At 36.9% G+C, this 23,204-nt stretch overlaps 1 protein-coding gene across 2 annotated transcripts in view; it reads left to right on the plus strand.

The window, feature by feature from the left end:
• Window positions 1-23,204, plus strand: part of GOLM2 (golgi membrane protein 2) — an 87,316-nt gene that overhangs the window by 12,947 nt on the left and 51,165 nt on the right. The window lies entirely within an intron of this gene.

A 23,204-nucleotide genomic window follows, 5' to 3' on the forward strand; every position in this document is an offset into this window, starting at 1 on the left:
AGATTTAAATCTATGTTGTTGACTATATCAGTACCTCATTCCTTTTTATTGCTGAGTAGTATTCTATTATATGGATTTATCACATTATGTTTATCAACTCACCTACTGATGGACATTTGGGTTTTTGCAGTTTCTGGCTTCTATGAATGTAGCTACTACTATGGATATATGTGTACAAGTTTTGTTGTGTGGTTATTATTATTGTTTTTTATTTCTCTTAGATAAATACCTAGGAGTGGAATGGATGTGTGATATGGTAGGTATGTATTTAAATTTATAAGAAACTGCCAAGCAGTTTTCCAATGTGGTTGCACAATTTTATATTGCTGCCAGCAATACATAAGAGTTCTAGTTGCTCCACATCCACACTAACACTTGTTATTATCAATCTTTTTAATGAATTAATTAATTAATTTTTGAGACAGAGTGTTGCTCTGTTGCCCTGGCTAGAGTGCATTGGTATCAGCACAGCTCACTGCAACCTCAAACTCCTGGGCTCAGGCTATCCTCCAGCCTTTGCCTCCTGAGTAGCTGGTACTACAGTCCCTGCGACACCATGTCCAGCTAAGTTTTTCTCTTTTTAGTAGAGATGAGGGTCTCACTTTTGCTCAGGCTGGTCTTAAACTGCTAACCTGAAGTGATCCTGCTGCCTCGGCCTTACCAGAGTGCTAGGATTATAGGCATGAGCCACTATGCCTGGCCTATCAATCTTTTTAATGTTTGCCATTTTAGTGGGTATGTAGTAGTGTCTCGTTGTGGTTTTAATTTGCATTTTTATGATGACTAGTGTTGTTGAGCATCTTTTCATGTGCTTGTTTGGCATTCCTAAATCTTTGGTGAAATGTTTGTTTATATCTTTTGCTTATTTAAAAAATTGGGTTGTCTTATTATTGAGTTGAATTGAATCTTAATGATATTGAATCATTCAGTCCATGAACATGATATATCTCCATTTTTAGGTCTTTAATTTCTTGCAGTAACATTTTATAATTTTTAGTGCTCAGGACTTGCACATATTTTTATTACACTTATCCCTAAGTATTTTATATATTTGATGCCATCATAAATGGAACTGTATTTTTTATTACATTGTCCACTAGCTCATTGCAGATATATAGAAATACTATTAATTATTCCATATTGATTGTTTCCCTGTACTAGAACTCATTAGTTCTAATGGAACTAGTTCTAAGAAATCATGTAGTTTAATACAGGGTGTCCCAAAAAAATCACCATACAAAGCAAAAAAATTTATAAAATTTTGTAATGAATATTTTGTAAATAAATGTACATTTAGCTACAATTTCCCATTTTCCCTATATATGGCAACTTTTGGGACACTTCAGAATCTAAGGAATCTAAGGAATTTTAAGGAATCTGTAAGAAAAGCTAGTAGTATTCATTAATAGTAGCTTTTTTGTAGATTCCTTAGAATTCGCTATGTTACATGATCATGTCATCTACAAATAAAGACAGTTTATTCATTAAGATTCTATTTAGTAGCACCTCGAATGTTCTTAATGGCATCTGGAATGGTATATCCTTTCCAGAAAGTTTTCAGTTTACTTTACCCAGATCCATCAGAGGAATCATTGTCTATGGCAGCTATAGCTTTATGAAACATATCTCTTAAACAATGAGACTTTAAAGTCAAAATGATTCCTTGATCCATGGGCTGCAGAATGGATGTTGTGTTAGTAGGCATGAAAACATTTATTTCCTTGTACATCCCCATCAGAGCTCCTGGGTGACCATATTTCAAAAGGAATCTTTTTTTTTTTTGAGTAGTAGGTCTCAAGAGTGAACTTAAAATATTCAGTAAACCATGCTATAAACAGATATGCTGTCATGCAGGCTTTCTTGTTCCATTTATAGAGCACAGGCAGATTGAGCATTATTCTTAAAGGCCCTAGGATTATAGGAATGATAAATGACCATTGGCTTCAACTTAAAGTCAACAGCTACATTAGCCCGTAACAAGAGAGCCAGGCATTGACTTCTCCTCTCTAGCTGTGAAAGTCCTACATGGCATCTTCCCATAGAAGGCTGTTTGGTGTACACTGAAAATCTGTTGTTTAGTGTAGCCACCTTCATCAGTGATCTTAGCTAGATCATCTGGATAACTTGCTGCAGCTTCACCTCCAGCACCTGCTGCTTCACATTACACTTTTATTTTTTTTTTTTTGGAGACAGAGTCTTGCTCTTTCGCCCAGGCTGGAGTGCTGTGGCATGATCATAGCTTACTACAACCTTGAATTCCTGGGTTCAAGTGATCCTCCTGCCTCAGCCTCCTGAGTAGCTGGGACACCATGCCCAGCTAATTTTTAATTTTTTTTTGTAGAGACAGAGTCTCACTACATTACCTAGGCTGGTCTCAAATTCCTGGCCTCAAGTGATCCTCCCACCTCGGCCTCCCAAAGTGCTGGGATTACAGGCATAAGCCACTGCACCCAGCTACTTTGTACCTTTTTGTAATGAAGATGGCTTCTTTTCTTAAACTTCACAAACCAACCTCTGCTAGCTTCAGACTTTTCTTGTGCAGCTTCTTCACCTCTCCCAGCTTTCACAGAATTGAAGAGAGTTAGAGCTTTGTTCTGGATTAGGCTTTGACTTAAGGGAATATTGTGGCTGGTTTGATCTATCCAGACCACTAAAACTTTCTCCATATCAGCAAGAAGGCTGTTTTGCTTTCTTATCATTCGTGTGTTCACTGGAGTTGCACTTTGAATTTTCTTCAAGAACTTTTCCTTTGCATTCACAACTTGGCTGTTTGGCGCGAGAGGCCTACCTCTTGGACTGTCTTGACTTTCGACTTGCCTTCTTCACTAAGCTTAATCATTTCTAGCTTTTGATTTGAAGTGAGAGGTGTTTGATTCTTCCTTCTCCTGAACACTTAGAGGCTGTTGTAGGGTTATTAATTGGCCTAATTTCAATATTGTTATATCTCAGGGAATAGGGAAGCTTGAGCAGAGGGAGAAAAATTCTGGTCCATAGAGTAATCAGAACACACATATTTCTTGATTAAGTTGGCTGTCTTCTGTGGGTACTGTTTATGGCATTCCAGAACACTTAAAATAGTAACATCAAAGGTCACCATCTCAGATCACCATAACAGAGATAAAAATAATGAAAAAGTTTGAAATATTGTGAGAATAACCAAAATGTGACACAAAAACAGAGTAGCCCATACATGCTGTTGAAATAGACTTGCTCAATACAAGGTTACCACAAACCTTCAATTAAACAAAAATGTAGTATCTGTAAAGCACAGTAAAGCCAAGCATAATAAAACAAGGTATGCCTGTATCTTGTGTATTGTATATAATCAGGGAATTGTCTCATAAACTGGAAACTAACATGAAGTAAATTCACAAAGGGTAGAATGAAATAAGACCATTTACTGATACAGTGCTTTATGATTTTTCAGAGCTATTTATATGCGTAAGTCATTTACCTGGGAAAGTTGAATACCCTGTGCTAGGTGCTAGGGGTAGAAAGATGGTAAGATTCAATACTTTTCTTTGAGGAACTCCATCTAATGAGGAAGGCATATATGGAGAAATAATCCACAATGCATGATTAAATGCTACAGTAGAGCTATTTACAAAGGAATTTGAGAGTACAAAGGAATGATTGATTAACTTCTGCAGGAAGTCAAGAAACGATTCACTAGGACAGAAGGAACATAAATAAAGCCAGGAAAGCTTTAAAGTACGTTGTGCCTTCATAGAAGGTCAAGCAGTAGAACAGGAGTACATGGTGGTAAGAAGTAGGGGAAATTGTGGCTGATTTAAAACTATTTGGGGCCAGACTTTTTATTATTATTATTTTATTGTAGTAAAATATACATAATATAAAATTTACTGTTTTAACAATTTTTAAGTGTATAGTTCAGTAACATTAAGTACATTCAGAGTGTCATATCGCCATCAATCACTACTATCTACTTCTAGAACTTTTTCACTATCCCAACAAAAACTCTACCCATTAAGCAATAACTCTCATTACCCCCTCCCTAGCCCCTGGTAACTTCTATTCAACTTTCTGTTTCTATGAATTTATTTATTCTAAATACCTCATACAAGTGGAATCATATAATATTTATCCTTTTGGGTCCAGCTTATTTCACTTTAGCATAGTGTGTTCAAGGTTCATCCATGTTGTGGCATGTATCAGAACTTCATTCTTCTTTATGCTGAATAATATTCCATTGTATACCATGTTTTGTTTGTCCGTTCATCTGTTGATAGACACTTGAGTTGTTTGCACCTGTAAGTTATTGTGAGTAATTTACCTGTGAATGGTGGTGTACAAATATCTGTTTGAATCCCTGGTTTTAATTCTTTTGCATATATGGCTAGGAGGGGGCATGCTGGGTCATATTCTGTATGTATCTTTTTGAAGAATCACCAAACTATTTCCACAGTGGCTGCACCATTTTACATTCCCACCAGCAATGCACAAAAGTTTCAGTTTTCCACATCCTTGCCAACATGAGAGTTTCCAATTTTTATTTGTTTTTAATATTGGCCATTCTCGTGGGTCTGAAGTGATATTTCATTTTTGTTTTAATTTGTGTAATCATGATGCTGAATATCTTTTCATCTGCTTCTTGACCATTTTTATCTTCTTTGGAAAAAGGTCTATTTGAGTCCTTTGGCCAATTTTAAATTGGATTTTTTTGAGTTTCTGTGTTGTTTGTTGTAGGAGTTCTTTATGTATTCTAGATATTAAACTTTTATCATATATATTATTTGCAAATGTTTTCTCTCATTTTGTGGGTTGTCTTTTTACTCTGTTGATAGTGTCCTTTAAATGCACAAAAATTTTAATTTTTAAAAATAGATTTAGGGGGTACAAGTTGAATTCTATTGCATGTACATATTGTAGGCTTTTGGTGTACCCATTATCTGAGTAGTGTACACTGTACCCCATAGGTAATATTTTATCTTTCGCCCCCTTCCACCCTTCCTGCTTCTGGATCTCCAATGTCCATTATACCATTCTGTGTTCCGCTGTGTAGCTAACTTATAAGTGAGAACATGTGGCATTTATTTTTCTGTTCTGTTCCTGAATTACTTCACATAGGATAATGGCCTCCAGTTCTATCCAAGTTGCTGCAAAAGACATTATTTCATTCTTTCTTTTTGCTCAGTAGTACTCCATGGTATATATATATATATATATATACCACATTTTCTTTATCCACTCATCAGTTGATAAGGACTTAGGTTGATGGTATATATATATACCACATTTTCTTTATCCACTCATCAGTTGATAAGGACTTAGGTTGATTCCATGTCTTTGTGATTGTGAATTGTGCTGCAATAAACAAAAGTGCCAGTATCTTTTTGATATAATGATCTCTTTTCCTCTGGATAGATACTCAGTAGTGGGATTTTGTAGGATCTACTTTTGGTTCTTTGAGAAATCTCTATACTCATCTCCATAGAGGTTGTACTAATTTACATTCCCACCAACAGTGTATACGTGGTCCCTTTTCACAGCATCTATGCCACCACTGATTTTCTGACTTTTTAATAACGGCCATTCTAATTAGAGTAAGATGGTATCTCATGGTTTTAACTTACACTTTCCTGATTAGGGATGCTGAGCATTTTTTCATATGTTTCTTGGCCATTTGCATATCTTCTTTTGAGATATGCCTATTCATGTCATTAGCCCACTTTTTTTTTTTTTTTTTTTTTTTAGACAGAGTCTCGCTGTGGTGCCCGGGCTAGAGTGAGTGCCGTGGTGTCAGCCTAGCTCACAGCAACCTCAAACTCCTGGGCTTAAGCGATCCTACTGCCTCAGCCTCCCCAGTAGCTGGGACTACAGGCATGCACCACCATGCCCGGCTAATTTTTTCTATATATATTTTTTAATTGACCAGATAATTTCTTTCTATTTTTAGTAGAGACGGGGTCTCGCTCTTTCTGAGGCTGGTCTTGAACTCCTGACCTCGAGCAATCCACCCGCCTCGGCCTCCCAGAGTGCTAGGATTACAGGTGTGAGCCACCGTGCCGGGCCATTTGCCCACTTTTTAATGGGGTTGTTTGTTTTATTCTTGCTGAGTTTGAGTTCCTTGTAGATTCTGGGCATTAGTCCTTTGTCGGACACATAGTTTGAGAATATTTTCTTCCATTCTGTAGGTTGTCTATTCTTTTGATTATTTGTTTTGCTGTGCAGAAGCTCTTTAGTTTAATTAAGTCCCATTTGTCTATTTTTGTTTTTATTGCATTTACTTTTGGGGTCTTAGTCATAAATTTTTTGCCTAGGCCAATGTCTGTAAGAGTTTTTCCTAGATTTTCTTCTAGGATTTGTATTGTTTAGGGTCTTACATTTAAATTTTTAATCCATCTTGAGTTAATTTTTGTATGTGGTAAGAGATAGAGACCCAGTTTCATTCTTCTGCATATAGCCATTCCTTTTTCCCAGCAGCATTTATTGAATAGTGTGTCCTTTCCCATGTGTGTTTTTGTCTGCTTTGTCAAAGATTAGTTGGTCGTAGGTTATATGGTTTTATTTCTAGGTTCTCTGTTGTGTTCCATTGATCTATGTGTCTACTTTTATGCCAGTACCATGCTGTTTTGATTACTATAGCCTTATAATATAATTTGAAGTCAAATAGTATTATGCCTCCAGTTTTTTTCATTTTGCTTAGGATTGCTTTGGCTATTCGGGCTCTGTTTTTTGGTTCTATGTGAAGTTTAGAATTTTTTTTTCTAATTCTGTGAAAAATGATGTTGGTATTTTGATAGGAATCACATTAAATCTGTAAATATCTTTGGGCAGTATAGTGATTTTAACAATATTGATTCTTCTGATCTATGAGCATGGGATGTTTTTCGATTTGTTTATGGGTTGTCTATTTCTTTCATCAGGGATTTGTAGTTTTTGTAGAGATCTTTCATCTCCTTCATTAAATGTATTCCTAGGTATTTTAATTTTTTTGCAGCTATTATGAATGGGATTGAGTTCTTGATTTGGTTCTCAGCTTGGTTGTTGTTGGTGTATAGAAATGCTATTGATTTTTGTATGTTGATTTTATAACCTGAGACTTTGCTGAATTCATTTATTGAATCTAGGAGTTTTTTGGAGGAGTCCTTAAGGATTTCTAACCATAATAAGATCATATCACACGCAGACAGAGATAATTTGACTTCCTCTTTTCCAATTTGAATGTCCTTTATTACTTTCTCTTGCCTGATTGCTTTGGCTAGGACTTCCATTACTATGTTGAATAGAAGTGGTAAAAGTGAGCATCCTCTTTTTTTTCCATTTCTCAGGGGGAATGCTTTCAACTTTTCCCCATTCAGTATGATGTTGGCTGTAGGGATATGGCTTTTTATTATTTGAGTATGTTCTTTCTATGCCTAGTTTGTTGAAGGTTTTTATCATGAAGGGATGCTAGATTTTATTGAATGCTTTTTCCTCATCTATTGAGATGATCATATGGTTTTTGTTTTTAATTCTGTTCATGTGATAAATCGTGTTTATGAAACCCACTCAATTGTGGTGAATTATGCTTTTGATGTGCTGCTGGGTTCAGTTTGCTAGTATTTTGTTGAGGATTTTCGTGTCTATGTTCATCAGAGATGTTGGTCTGTAGTTTTCATTTTCTTCTGTTTGTTTGTTGAAACAGAGTCTTGCTCTGTTTCCTGAGTCTAGAGTGCAGTGGTGTCATCATAGCTCACTGCAACCTCAAACTCCTGGGCTTAAGTTATCTTCCTGCTTAAGCCTTCTAAGTAGCTGGGACTACAGGCACATGCCACTATGCCCAGCTAATTTTTCTATTTTTTTTGTAGAGACAGGGTCTCACTCTTACTCAGGCTGATCTTAAACTCCTGGCCTCAAGCGATCCTCCGGCCTCAGCCTCCCAAAGTCCTAGGGATTACAGGTGTGAGCCATTGTGCCCGGCCAGTTGTTTTTTGTTGTTGTGTCTTTTCCTGGCATTGGTATTACGGTGAAACTGGCTTCGTAGAATGAGTTAGGGAGTATTCTGTTCTTCTTGATCTTTTGGAACAATTTCAGTAGGAGTGGCACCAGTCCTTCTTTGTATGTCTGGTAGAATTTGGCTGTGAATCCATTTGGTCCTGAGCTTTTTTTTTGTTGGGAGATTTTTTTATTACTGATTCAGTCTTGCTACTCGTTATTGGTCTATTCTGGAGTTCTGTTTCTTCCTGTTTCAATTATGAGAGAGTGTATGTTTTCAGGAATACATCCATTTCCTCTAGGTTTTCTAGTTTGTGAGTGTATAGTTGCTCATAATAGTAGCTGATAATCTTTATATTTCTGTGGTATCAGTTGTAATGTCTCCTTTTTCATTTCTGATTGTGTTTATTTGGATCTTTTCTTGATTAGCTAGTGGTTTATCAATTTTGTTTACCTTTTAGAATAATCAGCTTTTTGTTTTGTTGATCCTTTGTATTGTTTTTTTTTTGTCTGTATTTCATTTAGTTACACTCTGATGCTTGTTATTTCTTTTTTCTACTAACTTTAGATTTGTTTCTTGTTTTTCTTTTTTCTTTTTTGAGACAGAGTCTCACTCTTGCCTGGGCTAGAATGCCTTGGCATCAGCCTAGCTCACAGCAACCTCAAACTCCTGGGCTTAAGCGATCCTCCTGCCTCAGCCTCCCGAGTAGCTGGGACTACAGGCATACACCACCATGCCCGGCTGATTTTTTCTATATATATTTTTAGTTGTCCATATAATTTCTTTCTATTTTTAGTAGAAACAGGGGTCTCGCTCTTGCTCAGGCTGGTCTCGAACTCCTGAGCTCAAACAATCCGCCCGCCTCTGCCTTCCAGAGTGCTAGGATTACAGGCGTGAGCCACTGCGCCCGGCTGTTTCTTGTTTTTCTAGTTCCTTGAGTTGGGATGTTAGGTTGTTAATTTGTGACTGGCTAACAGCTGGGAAAAGTTCCTGGATATGGGGAAGCAGTAAGAGAGAAGTCCCCAGGGCTCTACTCACCAACATAAGCTTTTACAATTGTGGCCTCAAGAGAACTCCCTGGCCCATGCAGGTCTCAGGCCTAACATAAGGAGCTGCTTAGAAATTGCACAGAGACATTGCTCCAGAAAGGGAACGCACAGGGAATCCCACAGGCATCCATACACAGAGCAGCTTGAGCAGGGTGTCATACTGACAGCCTCGATACCAGAGAATTGCAGGCATGCCTGCAGCCACAGCACAGCTCTGAGGAAGGATAGGGGAGCCCAGGTGCTCCCACACAACCCTGGGAAGGTCCCTAGCACCCTGCTATGAGCTGCCGTTGAGACTGAGAGATAGCAGATAGTATCTTCCACAATTTCTCACCCACACTGCTTGTCCTCCACTCCACCTACTAGCTATTGAGCAAGCCACCATTCAATGGGGCATTACGAAGAATTCTTTTTGATTGGGATCCATTGGTGGATGATTGTTGTGGTCCTTTGGTAGTGTTATATTTCCTTGCTTTTTCATATTTCCTGTGTGCTTTTATTGATATGTGCACATCTGACGTAGTAGTCCTTGTTCCTTGGTAGTCCTTGTTCCAATTTTTTGAAAGTGCTTTTGAAGGGGAGAATTTTTCCTGAATATGAATATATTAATATATTAATATCATGTTGGTTAGTAGGACACTTTTGTTTGATTTTTGGGTGCCTGCAGTAGTATCATCCTTGTCTGATTTGTTAGGCAGTACACAGGGTCAGTGGTATCTGTGATTTCCTTAGTAGCTTAGGGAACAATTATTAGTTGAGGCTGGGGTGAAGTTTTGTTGAGGACTTAAACATCAGTGAAGCCAGTCTTTGGCCCCCAGTGGTGGAAGCAGTTGGCTGAGTATGTCTGATTTTAGGCCCCAGAGCAGCTTATGTTGGCAGCAGTGTTAGTATGCTTTGGTAAGCCAATTCTTGAGTCTTCAGGTGGCTTGAATGGTTTTAGCATCCTTTCCAAAATCAGTTGGGTTTATTTCTTGGCTTTCTAGGGCCGGACTCTTAAAATCCTTAAATGCCACACTAGGAGTTTATTTCACTCTCTAGGTGATGAGGAACAATTTAATAAAATTTATTTTGAAAAGGTAATTATGTATGTTTGTGAATCAAGAATGATTATAAAGAAACAAAATTGTAGTCAACATCAGTTAGGAAATAAGTTACTGCAGTAGTTTAGGCAAGAACTATGGGCCTAAATTTAAAACAGTGGCAGCAAGAATAGAGAAGAATAGTTTTGAAAGACTGGTTAATTTGTATTTATAACTTAACTGTAAGGTATGTAGGACTTGCAATTCCCATTTTATAGATGAGAAAGCTAATGCTTTTAAAATCGATTTGCCTCTGGTCTCATGACTAGTACCTGATGTTGGAACTTGAACCTAGGTCTTCTGATTTCTAATCTTATCATTTTCCACTATACCATGATTATTTTTTCAGATGGACAATTATAAACAGTGGGAAACATAGGGATCAATTTTGGGACTGGTCATATTTAATGTTTTTATGAGTGATTTGAAAAAAGTTCACAGTATACAAATGAGACTCTTGAAGGGGATAAACCACAGGAAAATCATTAGCTGAGCATTGGGAGGGAAAATTGAAGCTTCAGTGAAAGCATTTAAAAGAAAATAATCTAGTACGTACTTACTATATAATAGCTCTGAGCTATCAAAAAAGGATTTGGGACTGAACAACAGTAAAAAACAAACAAATCTGTTAGAAATAATAAACAAATTCAGTAAAGTTGATGAATACAAAGAGCAGACACAAAAATCAGTTGTGTTTCTTTTTTTTTTTTTTTTTTGAGATGGAGTCTCGCTCTGTTGCCTGGCTAAAGTGAGTGCCGTGGTGTCAGCCTAGCTCACAGCAACCTCAAATTCATGGGCTCACGCGATCCTACTGTCTCAGCCTCCCGAGCTAGGACTACAGGCATGCGCCACCATGCCTGGCTAATTTTTTCTGTATATATTTTTAGTTGGCCAGATAATTTCTTTCTATTTTTAGTAGAGACGGGGTCTTGCTCTTGGTCAGGCTGGTCAGTTGTGTTTCTACTCACAAAATGAGCTATTGGAAAAGCAAGTTAAGAAAACATTCCCATTACAATAAACAAAAAGAATAAAATACTTAGGAATAAATGTAACCAAAGAGATGAAAGACATACACTGAGAATTATAAAACATTGATGAATAAAATTAAAGAAGACATAGGTGAATGGAAAGATATTAATGGATTGGAAGAATTAATATTGTTAAAATGTCCATACTACCAATGTGATCTACAGATTCAGGGCATTTTCTTTCAAAATCCCAATGCATTCTTTATAGAAATAGAAAAAAAAATCCTAAAATTCATTTGGAACCACAGAAAGACCCCCAATAGCCAAAGCAATCTTCAAAAAGAAGAACAAAGCTGGAGGATTCATATTTCCTGATTTTAAAACTTACTACAAAGCTACAGTAAATGGTACTGGCATAAAGAATATGGTACTGGCATAAAAACAGACATATAGACCAATGGAACAGAATAGAAAGCCCAGAAATAAATCCATACATCTCAGCCAAGTGATCTTTGACAAATGTGCCATAAACACAAAATAAGGAAAGGGTAGTCTCTTCGGTAAGTGGTGTTAGGAAAACTGGATATCCACATGTAGAAGAATGATATTTGATCCTTATCTCATGCCATATACAAAAGTCAACTTAAAATACAGTAAAGCCTTAAATAAGACCTGAAATTATGAAACTACTAGAAGAAAACATGGGGGGAAACTTTGTAACACTGGTCTGGAGCCTGGGCAATGATTTTTTTTTTTTGGATATGACACTAAAAGCACAAGAAACAAAAACCAAAAATCGACAAATGGGATTATATCAAACTGAAAAGCTTCTGCATAGCAAAAAAACAAATAAGAAAAAAAAAACAATCAACAGAGTGAAAAGTCACACTATAGAGTAGGAGAACATATTTGCAAACCATGTATCTGATAAGGGGTTAATATCCAAAATATGTAAGGAACTTATACAATTTAATAGCAAAAAACAACTCATTTAAAAAATGGGCAAAGAATTGGAATAGACATTTCTCAAAAGAATGAATACAGATGGCCAGCAGGTTACAGGTATATGAAAAGGTGCTCAGTGTCACTAATCACCAGAAAAATGCAAATCAAAAACCACAATTAGAAATTACCTCACACCTGTTAGAATGGTTATTGTCAGAAAGATGAAAGATAACAAATGTTGGCGAGAATGTGGAGAAAGGGGAAGGAACCCTTGTACACTGTTGCTGGGAATGTAGATTGGTATAGCCACTATGGAAAACAGGATGGAGCTTCCTCAAAAAATTTAAAATAGAGCTATTTTATGATCTAGTAATCCTACTTCTGGGTATATATCAAAGGATGGTTACCAGGTGCTGGGAGGAGGGAGAAACAGAGAGATATTGGTCAAGGGGTCCAAAGTTTCAGTTATGGAAGAGGAATAAGTTCTAGGGATCTAATATAATATACAGTAATGTGGCTATAATTAACAATATTGTGTACTTGAAATTTGCTAAGAGGGTAGATCTCCAGTGTTTACACACACACACACACACACACACACACACACACACACACACACACACAAACTAGTTACTCTCTGAGGTGATGGGTATATTAATTAGTTTGAAGTGATTATTTCACAATGTATATGTATACCACATCATCAAATTGTATACCTTAAATATATATAGTCTTTAGTGTCAAATATACTTCAATTAAAAAAGTAATTGGGAATAAACTAATACATTGGGGAATTCTGTGATATTCCCAATGTATTATTTTAGCCAAAACAGCTGAATTTTGGTGACTATCATGCTAGGTATTAGAAACAGTAAAGAAGACATTCTATTCTTTTACATAATAATAATTGCTAAACATTTATTAAGCCCTTACTGTGTGCCAGTCAGTGTTGTAGATACTTTGTTTATTCCAGGTGTAATCCTTTTGACAACCCTGTAAATCAAAAAATATTCTTGTTTTATAGATAAGGAAACTAAAGCACAGAAGTTAAGTATGTCCAAGGTAATAGAGCTAATAAGTGATAAATTCATAATTGAGACCCAGGCAGTCTGACCTTAGAGCCCCTTCTTTTTAGCACTATGTCATTGGGTCTGTACATGATCACTGTCTTTCCTTACCTGCAACACTTTGTGTGGTACATTACACAATGCAAGTTTAAGAAAGATCCAGAGAAGAACTAAAATTATCAAGGGATGAAAGGGCAGCCATAAGAGAACCAACTAAAAAGACCTGGAAAAGTTCTTAAAAGGGCATATGACTAAAGAATATGGGTATAAACTTTCCATACCATATTCTTCAAGGTAGTTTTTATACTCATATACACTATTTATAAATGACCTGTTCTTATTATACCTTATGCTGCTGCCCTAATGCCACATGTGGTATCTCTTATCTTAATTGAAGGAAAGGAGGAAACTGTTCTACAGCTTAGTGAGGAAATTTTCTTAACAGGTTTTACTTTCTTAAATGGTGCCTCCCACAAGAGGAAAAATATTTATACCCCACAAATGTTATGGTGCCTAGAATGCTTCCAATTAGAGATTTATATGAGTTAACAGCATAGTGTCCATATTTTCCAAATTGAAAATCAGGACATGATGTCTGAAAAAGATTTTTTTAAAAAAATTATGGTAGGTGGGTTTGTGGAAAAAAAAAAAACAAAACAAAAAAAACCACATAACTTCAAAGGAATGGGGAGGGGCAATCCTTCTAAGGGCCTGGGACGAGAACTAGAAATACTTCCTAACACTAATGACTATCAAAGGTCTTGATTATTAATTCATTTTCACATCAATCTAATATAGGTTTTCAAATCCTTGAAATTTAACGTTTGTGAAACTCAAGCTTCCATGTTATTGGGAGAATATATTTAAAAATAGATTAGAACTGTCGAACAAATTATACTTGTTCTGCAGCTTCATCTGTATCTCTAATCCTTCACTTTCTAGCAGCACTATTCTTTCTGTACTTGACTCCCTATCTAGCTAAGATTCTGTGGCCCATTGTTTCATTTTAGTTTCTTGCCATTATCCTTTCTTTTACAGGCCTATTTCAAGCACAGCTGGAGAAAATCATATAACCAGGCTTGTGGAAATTTATGATCAGCAAACTCAACTGAGTTTTCAGCAGCAAATTACATTTCTCCTGGCAACGTACCCTTTCCAACAACTTTCAAATCTCTGCCCTCCTCAGATTTCCCCTGCCCCCACTCACTTAAACTTCTTTTCTCCTTCCTCAAGCTCAACAGGTGATCTTGTCTCCTGCTTGACCAAGCATTGGACGAATGCAACTTTCACTACCAAATCTCTAGGCATACCTACATCTGTACCCATCTGTCTTTCCTCTTTGTTAGGATAAAAGAAGGTTCATACTTTCTCCAGGGCCAGCCTCTCTACCTGTTCTCTGGATCCAGTGTTCTCCATCTTTTCAAAGACCTCGTACTATTAGCAATCCTGTGCCCTTCTCATATTCAATCTCTCCGTCTATACTTGCTCCTCAGCATTTAAAAAACAGTTGTCTTCCTTCCCCTTTCCAGTCACATTTTCTCTGCATTTTCTGCTATTTCATCTGCATTTTCTCTTCCTATTCTTGATATCTCAGTATCTCTTCCCCAGCACTCTGTTCTTGGCTTCCATGACACCACACTCTCATGTTTTTCTCCTCTCAGTTTACTTCTTAGTCTCCTTTGCTGGCTTCACTTCTATTCATTATTAAGTGTTACAGTTTATAGTTTTCTGTGTGAGATCCTCTTCTCTTCTCATTCTACTCTCTTCCTAAGTAATCATATTCACTCACAAAACTTGTTACATTCCATATTCTTATGACTTCAAAATGTGTATCCTTTAAGCAGACCCTTCTCTTATTTCTTATATATTGCTGTATCTCAAGGCCTTACATAGTGTCTTTCACTTAGTAGATGTTCAATAAATGTTTCCTTGTGACTGACTGGCTGAATAAATAAACAAACTTTATAGTGATTCATTGTGATTCAGTTTAACAGACAAAGACCAAATACTTTGTATCTCCAGGCCTAGCACATAGTGGGTACTCAGAAAATGCTTTAGAAACGACTGATTGAATAAATAAAGAATGAGCACCACAATAAAATAAAATTTCTTAATGTGATGAGTGAGTGAATGAAAAAACTTTGTGGTGTTCATTATAGCCAATCAAGACCAAAGACTTCTTTATTCTCTTTAAAAATGTAACTGAGTATAATTTATACTAAAACTTGCCTTAGGAGAGATAGTCATTCTTTAACAGATCAAGTAAAAGTGTGTTTGGAATGTTGCCTGCATACAATGTGTGAAATGTAAGAGTAGTGGGGGAAGAAAAGGATAATCACTTGCCAGATCTAGTATATACCCAGTAGTCGTGGGCACAGGCTACAGACTGGGACTGCTTGGGAGGATATTCAAAATCTATTATAGGTATATGACCTAGGGCACAGTTTCCTCATCTGTGAAGTGCAGATAATAGCTGTGACTATCTCATAGGGCTGTTGTGAAGATTAAATGAGATAATACTTGTAAAGCACTTAGCACAGGACCCGGCACAAAATAATCATTTAATATCCATTAGTTATTAATGGTGTTCTATTTTGATCCAGCTGGTATAGGTGCTAGCCAAAGATGTACTATAGATGAGTAATTGCTAAATCTGGCTGCTTATCAGAATCACTTCAGCTGTTTAAGACTACTGAATCACTCTGGGCAGTGGAGAGGGAAGACTATGTACTTTTAAAAGCTCCCCAGGTGATTCTGAGCATCAGCTACGTTGGACAGTTATAGAAGATAGAATTGTCTCTAGAAATCATCTGACTATGAGATATAATTAAGAAAAATGTTTCTGGGTGTGGAGGAAAAGGCGACAGAAATGACATCTGTGAAAAGCCAATTGTATATAACCTTTGGAATAAATGGTCATACTTGTGCTGATTGGCTAAGATCAGGCCATAATGAAAGTGAAGCAGGCACAGCTGAACCATTTTCAAGATTTCCCCAAATGAAAAGAGAAGCAGAGCAACTGAGCTGGTAACAGCTGCCAAAATTAATTTGGAGAAGCCACGGGGGATGGGAAAAGCATTAAAAGAACTTCAGAAAGAGCTGGTAGAAAAATAAAGATGAAGTTTTAGGTATTGGAGAAAGAAAGATTAGAGGAAAATAAAGTAGCTGGGGATGAGCAAGAAGTGCTATAGGAAAATATCAGGAGAAGATAATTCTTGCTGAGAAAAAGACATAAAGAACATATACCTCAGAAGAGAAAAGAGAAGGAGGTCTTAGGACAGTAAACACATTTTAAGAGATTAATAGCGAAAGGGCCAAAGAAAGCAAGGATACTTGGCCTGGTATAGATGGACTCCAAATGCTAGAGAAACAAGTAGAAAGGGAGGGGTAAAATAAAGCCTAAGGCAATGAAGGTAATAGAGGAAACAAGGGGAAACAGATGAAACAGTCCAAAAGAAATCTTGAAGGATAATTAAAAACAAATATGGGTAAAGTATAATGTAAGGTAGGAGAGTTTGTAGTACAGAGAGTGTGGGGCGTAAAAGTCTAGATGGTCATTCAGCAAACATTTATTCAGTGTTTGTAGGTGTCAGGCAGTATGCCGGACGTGAGACACAGGGCTGAACGACAAAGTTCCTGTTCTCATGGAATTCTCATTTCTGATAAATGTGGAGGACAGAAAAGAAACAAGGTTCTATCTCAGGAGGGAGGTGCAATAAAAAAAAAAAAAAGAGAGAGAAAGAAACAGGTGACATTTTTATTGGAAATAGGACTACATGTGATTTTAAAAAAAGTTTTCTTTTTTAGAGGACTGAGTATGAGGCTCTTCCTAGTAGACTCTGGAGCCAGGCATAGCGTTTTGAGCATTGTGGATTTTTTAAGGATGTATTGAGATCTGGGTCGGAGTCTGTCTGACCATACGTGAAAATTAGGTAAGGGATGGGCTGTGTTTCTGATTGTGTTTGTCTGTCTATCTACCTATGTATCTGTCTATCTGTTAATATCTATACACACCTATCTCTCATCCCAAAAGAAATTTGAAAGAGAAAATAGTTATTTGGTATCTCTCTCTCTTTTTTTTTGGAGACATAGTCTCGCTCTGTTGCCCGGGCTAGAGTGTTGTGGCGTCAGCCTAGCTCACAGCAACCTCAAACACCTGGGCTCAAGCGATCCTCCTGCCTCAGCCTCCCAAGTAGCTGGGACTTACAGTCATTCGCCACCATGCCCGGCTAATTTTTTTCTGTATAATTTTTAGTTGTCCAGATAATTTCTTTCTATTTTTAGTAGAGATGGGGTCTCGCTCTTGCTCAGGCTGGTCTTGAACTCCTGACCTTGAGCAATCCTCTAGCCTCGGCCTCCCAGAGTGCTAGGATTACAGGCATGAGCCACCGCGCCCGGCTGAGAATCCTTTTATAAAATAAGTTTTAAATAGTATTTCTTAATAGTTTATGTGCTATTACCTTCTGGAAGATATTTAGAAAAAAAGTGAAAGTATTCCTATAGCATTGCCAGTTCAACAGAGTGCATGTGGCAAAATGAAGATAATCTTTTTTCCAATCATGCAGTAGTAAGAATTCAAATTAATTTCTCAACAGCTAGGAAGTTTTGGCACAGTCATTTGGAAGATAAGTAAATTCCTGTTGGAACACGAGGAAATTGAAACTATAAGGAGGAATAATTAGAAGTTAAGCTTCCTTTTGAAGGTGACAGGAAGGTGAGGATACTGAAAGAAATGAAGGCTCTCCGAGGAAGGGTTAAATAAAACCAAAAGAATTAAAGAACTAAAGAGACCTATCTGTGTGCAGAAATGATTAATGAAAAGGAAGTGATAAATGAAAGGAAACAAAAAAACCTCACAAGATTGACGAAATTGGAACAAATATTAAAAATAAAAAAACAAATGGGAGAAGTCTTTATAAATAGACTGAATCTGGTGGAAAACATAAGATTAAGATTAGATTTTGCAGGGAAAATACAAAGGAGTGTCATAATAGATGAAAACACATTCAGATTTTCTTAAAAGGGCAATGCTGAATGTTGGCGGAATTCTTTGTCAAATTGTTTCTGGAACTATTAATAGATAAGAATTTTGGAAGTAGGCTATTTGTATGGAGGGAAGGGAGATCAGATGGCTCTATTATTGTAGTGTCAAAAAGATGAACAGGCTGGGTGTGGTGGCTCGTGCTTGTAATCTCGGCACTTTGGGAGGCCAAGGCGGGAGGACTGCTTGAGACCAGGAGTTCAAGATCAGCCTGGGCAATATAGTGAGATCCCATCTCTACAAAAAAAATCAAAAAATTAGCTGGGCATGGTGGTGTGGCGCCAGTAGTCTCAGTGACTTAGGAGGCTGAGGCAGAAGGATTGCTTGAACCCAGGAGTTTGAGGCTACAGTGAGCTATGATCGTGCCATTGCACTCGAACCTGGGCAACAGAGCAAGACCCTATCTCCAAAAAAAAAAAAAAAGGCAAGCAAATAATTTAGCAGCAGACATCTAGGTTCTAAAAGTGAGCAAAAGAATATTAATAAAATTGCTGGGCCGGGCATCGTGGCTCATGCCTGTAATCCTAGCACTCTGGGAGGATCACTCGAGGTTAGGAGTTCCAGACCAGCCTGAGCAAGAGTGAGACCCCTTCTCTACTAAAAAGAAATAGAAAGAAATTAGCCGGACAACTAAAAATATATGGAAAAAATTAGCTGAACATGGTGGTGCATGCCTGTAGTCTCAGCTACTCGGGAGGCTGAGGCAGGAGGATTGCTTGAACCGAGGACTTTGAGGCTGCTGTGAGCTAGGCTGACGCTGTGGCACTCTAGCTCGGGCAACAGAGTGAGACTCTGTCTCAAAACAACAACAACAAAAAAAAAATTGCTGAATAGGAAAGGATTTAATGGCCTGGCAGCAGGGCTCTGTAAAATCATTGAGCAAATCCTTGGCACCTCTGTTCAAAGGCATATGGAAGGTGAGATGACTGGCACAGTGAAACTTGTGTTAACAGGAAGTGAGAGTAATTGAGAACTGATGTCTACTGATAGTACTAACCACTGAATGTAAAATTTTTGTTGGAATCCTGCTGGAAAGATTGACAGGAGTAATAGAGAACATGAGAATAATAGAGGAAGAGGAATAATAACAGGAATAATAAAGAACATACCAAATGAATGGGGTAGGAAATAAATTTATTATGCTTAGACTAAGAAAAGTCTTTTATTTAGAGAAGCTATGATTTTCTCTTTAATACCATGTAAAATATATTGTCACAGAGCAGCTTTTGAAACGTGAGAACTTTATGTATGAGCCATTGGCATCAACATCTCTATTTTTTATTAAGGAAGATTGGAGAGAAAATTAAAGTGATAAGAAGAACAAAGCAATACTGCCCATATAATCCTTTACTATTTTTGTAGTCTGTGAATTGAATTTTTCTTCCTCTGTTAAAATTTTTTTTAAATGTATAAAGGTATAAAAGAGACAGTCCAGGGAAGCTACTCATAGCCTAGTATTCAAGAATAGCATCCCTCTAGCAATTTCTGAAGTAGATTTAAAATAAAGAGTACAGAGAAGGTGAGATAGATCATAAAAATGGTTAAAAAACCAAAGTAATGCAAACTTATTTAAAACAAGAATAAAAAGAATGGGTATGTTCTTTGGAAGGGCAGAAAATACAAAAAGAAATTGGATCATGAAAATAAAGGAAGTGGGAAGTAAATATAGACTAATTGGAAGTTATTAGAGAACAGTTCTTAGTGATCAACTGATCAAATACTGTAGCTGTGGGTATCAGTTTTTTCTGCTGCCCCTATAGCTTTCCGTCAGTGATCTCATTCCCATGGCTTTGATTACCATTTATATGTGAATGGCTCTGAAATCATTGCCTAAGCTCCAAACCCTTATGTCCAACTGCCTATTTGAAGATCTCTTCTTGGTATGTCACAAATGCCTCTAATTCAACAGGTCCAAATCTGAAAATATCATTTCTCTGCTTCTTTCCTCTACTCCAAGTCTGTTTCTCTTCCTGTGTTTTCCCTTTACGGAGAATTGTATTCTTAATCACCCAGTCACCCTATTTAGAATTCTAAACATCCTCTTTGATGTTTCTTTTTTTTTTTTTTTTACCTCTGTATCTACTCAGTCAGCAAGACTATTCATTCTACCCATTTAATATCTCTCATGTACTAATATATTAATATCTCTCTGTTCTTATTCTATTAACTTAGACCAGTAGTTGGCAGACTTTTAGACAATATGTAAATGAATCAGTGTGCCTGTTTTCTCATAAAACTTATTTATAGATACCAAAATTTAAATTTTGTATAATCCATATGCCACAAAATCTCTTGATTTTTCATCCCAACAATTTAAAAAATGTTACAACCATCTGTAGCTTGCCATTTCCACAAAAGCAGGCTCACAAGTCATAGTTTGCCAACCCCTGGTTTAGACCAACATTTTTTCTCACCTATATGATAATATGACAACAGTCTCCTAGCTGGTTTCCCTCCCTCTAATATTTCTCTATCTGGTCTCCTCTTCACTCTGTGGCCAGATTGACTTCAAAATTGCAAATTGGATTTCAGTACCTTGCTTTAAAGTCCTTTAAAGATTGACCATAGCCTGTGGGATGAATCCACATTCCTTGCTAAGAGCCTTCATAATATGGACCTTGCTTACCTTTTTAGCTATATTGCTTACCTTTTTAGCTATATTTCTTACCACTTATCCTTAATTCTCTGTTCCAGCTACTTGGAACTGCTTGCAGTTCCTAGGATGTTCAGTGTTTTTCACATCTAAGTTTTGAGACATGCCTTGAATGTCTTTCCTCCTTACCTTCTCCCTACTTCCACCTGGCTAAACATTACTTTTCCTGTAGTACTCATTCCAGCCATCACCATCATCTCTAGAAGCTTCCCCTCACTTCCCCAAGGCTGGATTTATGTGCTTCTATTAAGTTCTTCCATCATTTCTGTAGAACCCAATGATAGTATTTATTTTACTGTATTGTAATTGTCTGTTTACTTGACTCTGTGTCCTAAATAATAAGTTCCTTGAGTACATAGTGTTTGTCCTTTGTTTTATCCCCAGTTTCCTGTATGGCACTGCCTACAGGAATTAAAAAAAATTAAAAATAAATTTTCTTTTACATTTTAAAAATGGAGACAATTCATATGCCATAAAATTCACCCTTTTAAAGTGTACAATTTTATGGTTTTTGATGTATTCACAGTGTTGTGCAACCATCACCAATCTCTAATTCCAGAACATTTTTATATCCCCAAAAGAAAAAGAAACACTATGCCCAGTAAGAATTCTCTCCTTATTCCTTCCTCCCAGCTCCTAGAAACCACCAATCTCTATGGATTTGCCTATTCTGTACATTCAAATATTAATAAATGGAATCACATACTATTTGGCCTTTTGAGACTGGCTTCTTTCATGTAGCATATATAATATTTTCAAAGTTCTTCCATGTTGTATTATGTACTAATATATCATTCCTTTTTTGTCACTGAATATCAGCATTATATTTTAAACTTCATTCTTCAAAGCTCCCAGACCTCTAGGGGAAAAGAAAGAGGGACCTCTAGACTCCTGTTCCTGCTTCAACTAGAACAGTTCTGCTTTCGTCTGTTATTTGTTTATGGATAAGCTTTCTTTTTACATTTGAAAGCCACTGGCTGTCAGATTGAAGAATAGATTTACCTGGGGCTAAAGAATCCATCATAGTCTTTTTACTCCATCCTTTCCCATTCTTCTTTCTCCTATATCATGTGTTTCAGTCAAATATAATAGTACCTTGGTGGAGTCTTGATGTATATCTCATGCATTCTTCTTACCGTACCTTTTTTTATGTCATCTCCTCTATCTGAAATGCCCTTTTCCCGCCTGTTTGAAGTTTTACTAGCCTTCAATGCCTAATTCAGATATAATCCCTTCCGTGAAGCTTTCCCTGATCTATAAATTATACTGCTTTAGATGGTACCTTTAAGTGTTTTTTTAATTGTTTTAAATTTATACTCTCCCATCAGTATCTTGGCACTAGGATGGTGGGGGCAGACGGATGGGAGTAACTATAAAGGACAGCATGAAGGAGATTTTTGTGATGATAGGATAGTTCTGTATCTTGATTGTGATGGTGGTTATAGGAATCTATACATAATGATAAAATGTCAGTTTTCTGTTTTTTTTTTTTTTTTTGAGACAAAGTCTCACTCTGTTGCCTGGGCTAGAGTGCCGTGGCGTCAGCCTAGCTTACAGCAACCTCAAACTCCTGGGCTCAAGCGATCCTCCTGCCTCAGCCTCCCGAGTAGCTGGGACTACAGGCATGCGCCACCATGCCCGGCTACTTTTTTCTATATATTTTTAGTTGTCCAGATAATTTCTTTCTATTTTTAGTAGCGACAGGGTCTCGCTCTTGCTCAGAGCTGGTTTTAAACTCCTGAGCTCAAACAATCCACCTGCCTCGGCCTCCCAGAGTGCTAGGATTATAGGCGTGAGCTACTGCGCCCGGCCAGTTTTCTGGTTTTGATGTTGTACTATAGTTATGTAAGATATACCCATTGGGAGAAATTGTGTGAAGGGTACGTGGGACCATTCTGCAATCTTTGCAGTTCCCTGTGAATCTATAATTATTACAAAATAAAGTTTTAAAAATGTTCTTTAGAGATTGAGGTGGTATTTATCATCATCATTTTGCCACTCATGGTTCTGCTTCTGATTAGTATGAATCTGTCTGTGCCTTTCAAAGTAAAATTACCTTGAGGTAAGCAAGAGAACCCATTTGTAGTGATATTTTATTAATAGTTACATTTTACAATTAGGTGAAACTTGTCTAAAGCAAGAACTAAGATACAGTGGTTCTTTGTGTTTGATGTTCTGGCTTATCCAAGGCCTTGTTTTAATTTTTCAGTTGAGTGATAAGCTTTAATATCAGTTATGTTTTGGTACACTTTTGAGTTCTTTGTGTTCTTGTATACAGTCTCCTAGAGGACAGTGACCACAGCTTTGAGTTTTGGAAAAAAAATCATTATGTGATGTTCAACTCAAACTTTTGAAAATTGTTACACTGTATATCAAGTAAAAGGAATATTCTTGTGCAAATTTAAAATAAACATTACAAAATCAGAATTTATCTCTGATTTTTTTGGGGAAGAGGTGGGGTAT

Source organism: Lemur catta, chromosome 1 (assembly GCF_020740605.2).
Source record: "Lemur catta isolate mLemCat1 chromosome 1, mLemCat1.pri, whole genome shotgun sequence".
NCBI lineage: Eukaryota > Metazoa > Chordata > Mammalia > Primates > Lemuridae > Lemur > Lemur catta.